Source organism: Penaeus chinensis, chromosome 28 (assembly GCF_019202785.1).
Source record: "Penaeus chinensis breed Huanghai No. 1 chromosome 28, ASM1920278v2, whole genome shotgun sequence".
NCBI classification, from domain to species: Eukaryota; Metazoa; Arthropoda; class Malacostraca; order Decapoda; family Penaeidae; genus Penaeus; species Penaeus chinensis.
The window spans coordinates 10,599,302-10,609,301 of record NC_061846.1 but is presented as its reverse complement, the minus strand read 5'-3'; positions in this window follow the sequence as shown (position 1 = coordinate 10,609,301).

Sequence of the window (10,000 nt, the reverse complement as noted above, 5' to 3'; positions counted from 1 at the left end):
GAAAAGGGAGGACTGGTTTGGACCAGGTTGCGACTGATAGTGGTCACCTGAGGAGAGTAGATCTCCTCAGTGTAGGGCTGGCTGAGGACGGGCAGGCGAGGAGTCTTTTTAGGAGAGGAGTCGTGGTAGAAGGTACGCCGTGCCCTGGATAACGCGACGTCGAGAACATGACGAGGGTAGCCCAGTTTCGAGAACGAACGACGCAGAAAGTCGATCTCTCTATTCGGGTACTGGGGGTCACAGATGCGGAGGGCACGGAGGAACAGCGAAGTGGTAACACCTTTCTTTACATGGAGAGGATGGTATGAGAAAAGTGTATATACATACCACTATACATAGGCTTCCTGTATATGGAGAAGGAGAAGTGGTCAGCAGAACGATGTACTAGGGTGTCCAAGAAGGGGAGCTTGTTGTCAACCTCCCATTCGAGGGCCGGGATGCAAGCACCACGAATGAGAGAGACATCAGGTAAATTCCTATGAGAAAAGATCAAAGGTCAAAGGATGAAATAATGTCGATGGAGGTGAGAGGGTGAGGGCGGAGAGCAAAGGAAAAACCGAAGGAGTTGTTGCGGGTGGGCGGTCAAGGGCAGGAATAATAGGTTGGTGGCAGCGTCGGTGAGGGAGAAGCGGGACCAAGGACTGCGGGCGGTGAGGCTGGAGAGTTTCCAGGAGAGAGAGAGCGGCCGTGGTTGGTGGAGAGGGACCGGGAAGGATTGCGAGTAACGCCGGTTATGAACTGGAAGACATGTCTGGGGAGCCGCTCCTGCAGGAGGTCCGAACGTACTCGTGAATGGTAGAGGGCATGCTCGACAGCCCTCCTACATATATATATATATATATATATATATATATATATATACACACATATATAAATACATGTATATGTGCGGTTTTGCCGGGGGAACTTGAGCGTATGTAGAAATATGCATATAGCTCTTTGTTTATTTGTTTATACACACATATGTATATATGTATGTATATATATATGTACATATGTGTATGTGTGTATATATATATATATATATATATATATATATATATATACATATACATGCATATATACATATATATGTATATATTTATATATATATATATATATATATATATATATACATAAACATGTGTGTGTGTGTATATATATATACATCTCTTTCTATATATATATACATATAGATAGATAGATAGATAGATATATACATATATATATACATATATATATATATAGAGAGAGAGAGAGAGAGAGAGAGAGAGAGATGTGTATATGTATATATATTTTCATATATGTATATTTATATGTATATGTATGCATATACATATATATTTATGTGTGTGTGTGTGTGTGTGTGAAAGCATACGTGAGCGTGTGTGTATAGGTATTTGTAAAAGCTAGCCTATTTTTTACTTTCTATAAGTAAATTAATGAAAACTCTCTTACTAGCAGTAACTAGTGCGAGAGTATGTGGACGTATGTGTACACACACACACACACACACACACGCACACACACACACACACACACACACACACACACACACACACACACATACACACACACACTGTAAAGGCTCTGTATGAACACCTTAAACATATGGTTTATCAGGAGTAGTGAAAGGGACGGTTGGCTTAACCTCTTTTATTGAGAAGCGTAAGCAACACAGATATTCACACGAGACGAGTCTTGGTAAGGCTTAGTGCTTGGTCTGCCCGGAGGGCGGGCGCGGCTGGAGCCAGCCTGACCGACAACGGTCGGTAGGAACTCTCTTAAGTGACTCTCTGGAAGGACTCTCTCTGACCTGGGTCATCCTGAGCCTTAAGTACTGGTGGGTGACGTGGGGGCTTGGCCCATCGTAGGCACACCACTTGGAGCTTGCCACGTGGGAGCTATTTATACATACTTATATAGATATAGATATAGATATATATGGGAGCTATTTATACATACTTATACTGCTCGGCCACCTACTCACGCCTTGCCCTCGAGGCATCTGATATTTGCCTCAAGGGTGACCCAACCTGGCTGGTTCTTAACTTGAAAACACTTCGTTCTTGCGTGTGCTGTCCCTGATGCATCTTCGTGGCTGCTCGTCCCTGTCGTCGTCTTCATCTTGGTCCCTGGTAAATCCGTTCGTCCTCGACATCCACGCGTCCTTGAAGGTCTCGCACAGATTCTACTTGACTTTGGATTCGGCCTCGTAGTCCTCGAACAGGCCTAACTCGGAGGCTTACTCGCCCAATGCACGTTCCCGCAGATCTCACCCAGGTCCTTCTTGCTCGTGCCAACGTCCTCGTTGTCCTCGTCAGGATCACGGGCGTCCGGCCGGAAGCGTCCTCTTCGAGCTCCTGGAGGTTGAGTGGATCTGCGGCGTCCAGGCAAGTTCACAGCATTATGGGTCGACTGGTACCTGCTCTGGCGAGTTTCTGGTCCTTCACTGGATCGACGGGCGTAATTATCCTTGTCTTTCTCGGTTTCTGGCGAACTTCCGGCGACCATTTCCACAGCGCCCAAAGGTGACCGTTTCTGCAGCAGGGCCTCCTTCGGTACTATGACAGATATCGTGAACAAGATTATACACATAAGGGCCAAGATAGTAAGAGAAAAAAAAGACAACAGAGAAGAGGGGATGTTAAGTGCCACTAGCCGATTATTTATATTATTTGCAGTTTTTATGGTTGAATTTTCGTTATTTTCGTCTTCTTTTTTTTCATTTTGTATTTTATTTTCACAAAGTTAAGGAAAAAAAATAGTAGAGAGAGACGGTAACAGCGGTCCACATAGACCTAGCTTGAACTGCTAACCGTCTCTGATAGACAGGAGGGTAAATAAGGGAAATGACAAAGGCATCCGCAAGGAATTACTTGAACCAATTGTCATAACGCAGAGAAGAAATGTATGTCACAAGTCACACATCACGACTTGACAAACTCGCGGGAGTGCGTGAGAGTGTGTGTGTGTGTGTGTGTGTGAGTGCGAGTGACAGTTAATGAGAGTGAAAGTGACCTCACACAGACTGGACATGGGTGCCAAACACGGAAATTAACTTTCATTATACACAAATGCAATAAACTAGCTATAGAAGTAATACAAAATTATTTCAAATACTACATTGAATTTAACATTTAATGATATGCGACAGAATGACGCACTAATGAAAGGTGACGTGAAACAATTCGCGAACGAATCTTCTCGGGGAAGAAATTCTGCCGAGGTAACATGTCAAGCTGAACATACAGACTTCAATTGACGGGGGTCTCTGTCCCCTTATTTACCGTACTTTATGAAGCGAAATGAGCTGGGAAAATATTAATATCAATGCCCTACAGGTATTTATCATGAATCACAACTCGATGGGATTTACCCCAAACATGGCAGCGACGTCAAAGGGTGAGCGGGATGTGATTAACAAGTGAATCTTAATTCTAGCTTAAACCCTAGTCCTACATTATTCAACGGACATAACCGCGGGTCACACCGGCTCAAAAAGTTGCCGAACGAACTATCGTCGGAGCGCGGATCTTTAGGCATATACGCAACCCCAAGTAATCAGGCATTCTGACACTATGATAAGGGGAAAATCCCTGGTGCTATAAAAAAAAGATGTAAGTAATTCGCGTTACAAGCTCCGCTCTAGCGCCGATAGAACGTGTCACCAATGAACATGCAACGGATGCTATGCGTTATCCTATAATATAACAGTCTTGAAAACAATATACAGGAAATGCCAGCGGTTCTCACATTCATTTCACGTGTCAATCACTCAGAGTGAAAGTGGGGTCAGGTCACACATCTGTCACAAGCAGATGTGACTGAAATGTTTCACTCGGAGGTCAGGTCAAGACGGGAAATGGGTAGTGAGAGAGAATAATGATATGATGTTCATGAAAACAGTAAAATCATGAACGCGCTAAATTTGTTGCAATCGAAACAATATACTCTCTAATCACGAGAAAAATTTAACAAATAGGTAATAAATGAAAGATATTCCTATTGTTTGAACCTATACCCTGATCACACAGTAATGTGATCTGAGATCAGCAGTGGAGAGCGTACCATTTGCTGTCAATTAGCACTTTAACCTAACAAAATCAGCGTGAGCGTAACTGCACATACAGCTTAACATATTTATGGGTAAGATAAAAGAAAAGGAAAAATGGCCCAAATACTCACAACAGGTTCTGAAGACTTTTGCGCATATGGGAGCGACTGGTCCGAGTGATAACCAGATTTCAGGACTGTGAGTCCATTGTTGCGTGCATAAAGGACGCAACTACCCCACTGCTACCAGAATGTAAAGGCTCTATTTGAACGCCTTAAACATATGGTTTAGCAGATGTGTAGTGAAAGGGACGGTTGGCTTAACCTCTTTTATTGAGAAGCATAAGCAACACAGATATTCACACGATACGAGTCTTGGTAAGGCCTAGTGCTTGGTCTGCCCGGAGGGCGGGCGCGGCTGCAGCCAGCCTGACCGACAACGGTCGGCAGTAACTCTCTCAAGCGACTCTCTGAAGGGGACTCTCTCTGACCTGGGTTATCCTGAGCCTTAAGTACTGGTGGGTGCGTGGGGCACGCCCTATTTTGACCAGGGCGCCGGGTGTTTCCCTCGAAGCGCTTCCTGTCATTCTGGAGTAAGGTCAGGTCAACAGCTGCCCGGGCCTGTCACACACACACACATACACACACACACACACACACACACACACGCACGCACGTACGCACATATTTGCCCCTTATGCGCTCTTTGCCTGTTGAAACACTTTGAAACATTTGTATGCCTCTACCTTGATACAGTGTGATACACTTCCGCCAATGAGAACAATATTTTTCTGATCTATTTCACGTATACTTAGATGGGGTTTATATTTTCATCGATTACGTATCCTATCATTTGCATGATAATATGAAAGTCATAAGGCCTATTTTGTAGCATCCCGAAAGCCCAAACCCCTTTGGTACATTGTTTGATGTTGCCTCGTGGTCGCAAACAAAACACGATGTCATCGAAGTTTGTACAGACATACAAAGTTTGGGAAAAAGGAGAAGTACTTTCTGTATTTCACATAAAAAGTCAATAAAAAACTATTAAACTACTTCATATGGTATGATTTTTCATTACAAACAAAACTATGTGTAAGTTTCAAATAAGATGGAAAGGTACCTGAGTAATCTGGATTTTTTTATGCACACCACTCTTCGCTTCGCAAGGCTGTAGAAACTTTCAAATACATTTTTCAGATTCAATCAAAGCAGTCACATACTCTAAAATACTTCTCTTATAACTGAATAAAGCTTCATCATCCATAACATCTGATCATAAATTCATACAATATTAAGGTTTTCCTCATGCGCCTATGCTTCTGTACATTCCATTACGTATAGCTCAGAGATTCCTTACTATTGCACTCGCTCCCTTTTTCTCAAAACCACACCACACACACATTTATAAGTACATTTGCTAACTATATTTTTTAAGTTAGGAGAAAAAAAATTCTCATTCTTCATCAACTAATACGAGCCATAATGAACGCCTTGTATATTGACCTATAATACTTTCCTCAAAGGCTTCTCGACCTACCGACTGGGAATTTCCGGCAATTTGTACTTGATCAGTCAGTTAATTATCTACTGAATGGTCTTCGTACCAGGGGTAAAGTAGAAATTTGGGGCCCGGGGGTAGGTCCCTTGATGGTCCCCTGTTTTTTGGTTTTTTTTTCCATATAAAAAATAATAATAAATAAATAATATATATATATTATATAGATACATACATACATAAATACATACATACACACAAACGTACAAACATATGGAAAAATGAAAATGCTTGATTTACACCAAAACAAATGCCTATTTTTATGTTCCAAATATCATCATTCATCATTTACGGGCTAACGCCGGCAGGGGCGCATAGCCGCATCCACCCTCTGCTTCCACCCGGCCCATCTCTAGCTCCTCACGATAGGTTTGATCATCTGCCCAAGCCACGACTTTCTCGTGGCTTGGGCAGAGACAACCTGGTGGGCAGGGTCATCCTGCGGGAATCGAGCCAAGTGGCTGTAGTCACAGAAAAGGAGGCTATTCTCGCTGCCAGCATCAGCTCCTGTGCCATGAGGACCGACAGACATATCGTAGCCAGCTCGATCACAGCTGGATACCGCATTGAAGTCACCCAGAACAATACGAATATCTCGCCGAGGACCACTGTCTGTCCGACCAGTAATAAGCCACCCACACTAATTGTGCCGCTGCCAAGTCTTCTCACCTACGAGAGAGCAGCCACCTCAACTCTCAGCTGCTTCAATTCTCTCGACAGAAGTGGTAACTGATCGCCCTGTTGCAAGGAACGGACGTTCCAAGCTCCCACCCCAGTCACTCTGGGTGGGCGCCACCTCTGCCACCCCTACCGACGCCGCCCCATATAGAGGAGGTTGGCTGGCTGCAGGTCCCATAATCCGCCTGCAGGGCTCTCTATGGCTTTCCCCCACAAGCTTCACGCCAGGTTGGTGGCCGTCGGGGCCCAGATGGGATGATGGGTAACCCCCGCTCCCTACCCAAGTCCAATCAGTCGCCAACCCAGAGCGACCCCCAGCCCGCCGTACTTGCTAGGTGCGAGGGACTTTAGCCCTCCCCCCAGCACCAATAACTATACATTCTGCTGCCAATACGGTAGTCTTGGGGAGGCAGACTGGCAAGGCCTGCCTCCCCACAGCCACCCATTTTCCCCAGGGGGCAAGGGGGCAGGAGTAAGTACGAAGCCAGGGCAGTCCACACGCCGGTGGGCCATGACTCCATACTTTTAGGGCCTCTTGCTGCTCCAAGAGCCTTCACAGTTCAGCCTAGGACCGCAAGGTACCTAGTCTTCATGGGTGGCCACGAGGAGGCACAGCAGAAGTCTTGATGATGGAAAGGCTATGAGCTGGCAGGGGAGTCTTATGCATAGCTGCTCCCTTTTCGCACCAGGCTAGCCAGCGGTGGCAGCTGTAAGCGAGAAAGCATGCAAAGCACTTAGCACTATCTAGGCTACCACATCATCGCTTCACATCACCCCGAGCATGAAGCACCCACCCACTAACATATATATGTATATATGTATGTGTGTGAGGGGGGTGGATAAAAGGTTTTTTTTTTTTTTTTTTTTTTGACAATTTTGAAGGCCATTCTGTAGACTTTCCTTAATATCAAAATAACTAAGGCCTTTATTTTTGAGTATGTGTTAACGATAACCATCGTAATTTCAGCATCTACTCATGAAAAATAATGCAGGGACAAGCGTTCGTTTCCACAGGACTAGAGCATGGTTGACATTTGAAAGGACATTAAACTCTTAAAGTCGAGTAGTGGAGTTACAATCGTATGATAACGTTACTAATGAATAGTAAAGGAGTCTTGTTATTGACATTTGCATCGGCGTGACTTTGTGGTGTGTGGTGCAGCGGTAGCGATCTCGTCTAGCAATCTTGCTGACCTGCGTTCAAATCCCTCGCCGCCAGTGGATGGTAACAACGGCGATTCCTTGCCCACAGGGGATACTTTAGAAGCAAAATAAAACAGGCACCAAGAATATCCATTGTAACAAATGTAATCAAACTAAATTAATTAATTATTTATTTATCTATTTACTTGTGTGTTTGAACGGTATGTTTGCGTGTGTAAGTGTGCCTGTGTGTGTTTATCTCTGGCTACAAGTTTATCTATTCTTTATGGCTGGATGTGTGTGTTTATCTGTCTTCAGGTGTGCATATTGCACAATATGTTTATGGCTGGTTGTGTGTGTGTTTATATGGCTGCGTATTAGGCTATATATTTACGCAGATTTAGGTACACATATCAATCTGAAGCTCAGTAGGCAAGGGTGGATCTGCCTAACCGGTCAGTTCACATGGTGATTTTTATCACTTGATAAATCTTACCTGCTAGTCAACCAAAGAGATACACTTTATATTACATACTTACGTCATTCGCTGCAGCAGGTGTTGCGATATTCCCAGAGGTTGAGATTATTATGATAAACACTAATTTTTCATGCATGCACATATCTATTCCCGCGGACCTTGTAGCATGTATATCAAATCTCAAATACAACTTTCCTATCAGTCATTACGTCGACATTCTTTCAGGTAATTGCTCGCTGCCATTAAGATGTAAAATATTCTGGGCAATGAAGAGTTCCCTGGTCATGAGGTTAGTTTTTTTAATTCTTTTTCTTATATGTTTTCTCTAACCTTTTTGTTTGTTCCTTTCTCTACCTTTCTCTCTTTCTCTTTCTTTCTCTATCTTCCTCCATCTATCTCTCTCTTTCTCTCTCTCTATCTATATATCTATCTATCTTAATTTGAAATAAGAAAAATAACGTCAGATGCAAGATAGATATTGCAATTATGATATATTTTTAGATAATATTTTGATAAGATAAATAACAAAAACTAATATCAGAAGTAATGCTGTAATTAAAGAGCAATAGTGTGAGAACCAAGTACGTAAACACAATGAAGAAAATATTAGAAAAAAACGAAGGTGGCAACTTGGACGGACATTCACGTGGGTTTTAGTGACGTCAGTTTCATTTATGGGGTGACATAAAAAATTAACAAATGATTTATTAATACACACACACACACACAAGCCCCCTCATGTATGTGTGTGTGTGTGTGTGTGTGTGTGTGTGTGTGTGTGTGTGTGTGTGTGTGAGGGGGCTTCAAAAAGTTCGTGGGAAAAAAAAACATAACCAAAAATCATATGAAACGATTTTAATTTCAATGCACCTGTACATTCTTGTACCAACGTGTTATAACGTGTTCAAACATAAACCCTTAAATGCAGGTTATAACGCATCGCCGTCAGTTGGAAGTCATGTGATCTGAACCATATCAGAGTAGCTCATTTTGCATCTTCAACCGATGGAAAATATGTACATTTTAATATATATATGTGTGTGTGTGTGTGTGTGTGTGTGTGTTTGGAAACAAAAAGAAGTCGGATGGGGCTAAATCAAGGCTGCAAGGTAGATGTCGGACGATTTCACATCGAAATACACGTAGCACAACTCTTGTCTGCCGAGCGCCGTGAGCGGGTGCATTGTCGTGCTCGAAGAGAACGCGTTGATGCAGTTTTCCAGGGCGTTTTTCTGAGATTTCTTTGGACAGTTTTCTTAAAACGCATTCATAATAATCAGATGTAATTGTTTTCTTGCTCTCGAGGAAGTCAACCAGCAAAATTCCCTCTGCATCCCAGAAGACAGTGGCCATGACCTTACCTCTTGAATGCTCACATTTTGCTTTGACTGGTCCACTTCCACCCCTGGGCAGCCACTGCTTTGATTGAATTTTGAGTCCTCATCTAATTTGTTCAAAATTTCCTTTGAGAGATCTACCCTTGTTCCTCTCCACTAGAATTGTGTGTGCAGAACCCACAGAGATGTTGAGTGTGTCTGCTACTGATTCAGTTTTTATTTGTCTATCCTTTTCAATCATGTTCCGAACAGCATCAATGTTTTCATCACTAAATGACATTGATGGCCTGCCACTGCGGGGCTCATCCTCACTTTCGTTTCTTCCACTCCTGAACCGACTTATCCATTTGTAAGTTGTTGATTTCCTTGGGGCATTGTCACCATAAACTTGTTCCAGAACGTCAATGATTTGCCTATTCTCCCAACCGAGTGTCAACATGAATTTAATGTTTCTCCTGGCCTCGATTTTGGTTGACTTCATGTTGCTTGAATGGTCCCTGACTTCCAATTGGCGGCGATGTGTTATTGCCTGCATTTAAGTGTTCATGTTTGAACACGTTATAACACGTTGGTACAAGCATGTTCATTTAATCTAAATTTAAATCAAAATCCTTCCATATAATTTTTAGTTATGGACTTTTTCCCACGAACTTTATGAAGCCCCCCCTTGTGTGTATGTGTGTGTGTGTATATATATATATATATATATATATATATATATATATACATGTGTGTGTTTATTTATAAATGTATGTATGTGTGTGTATATAT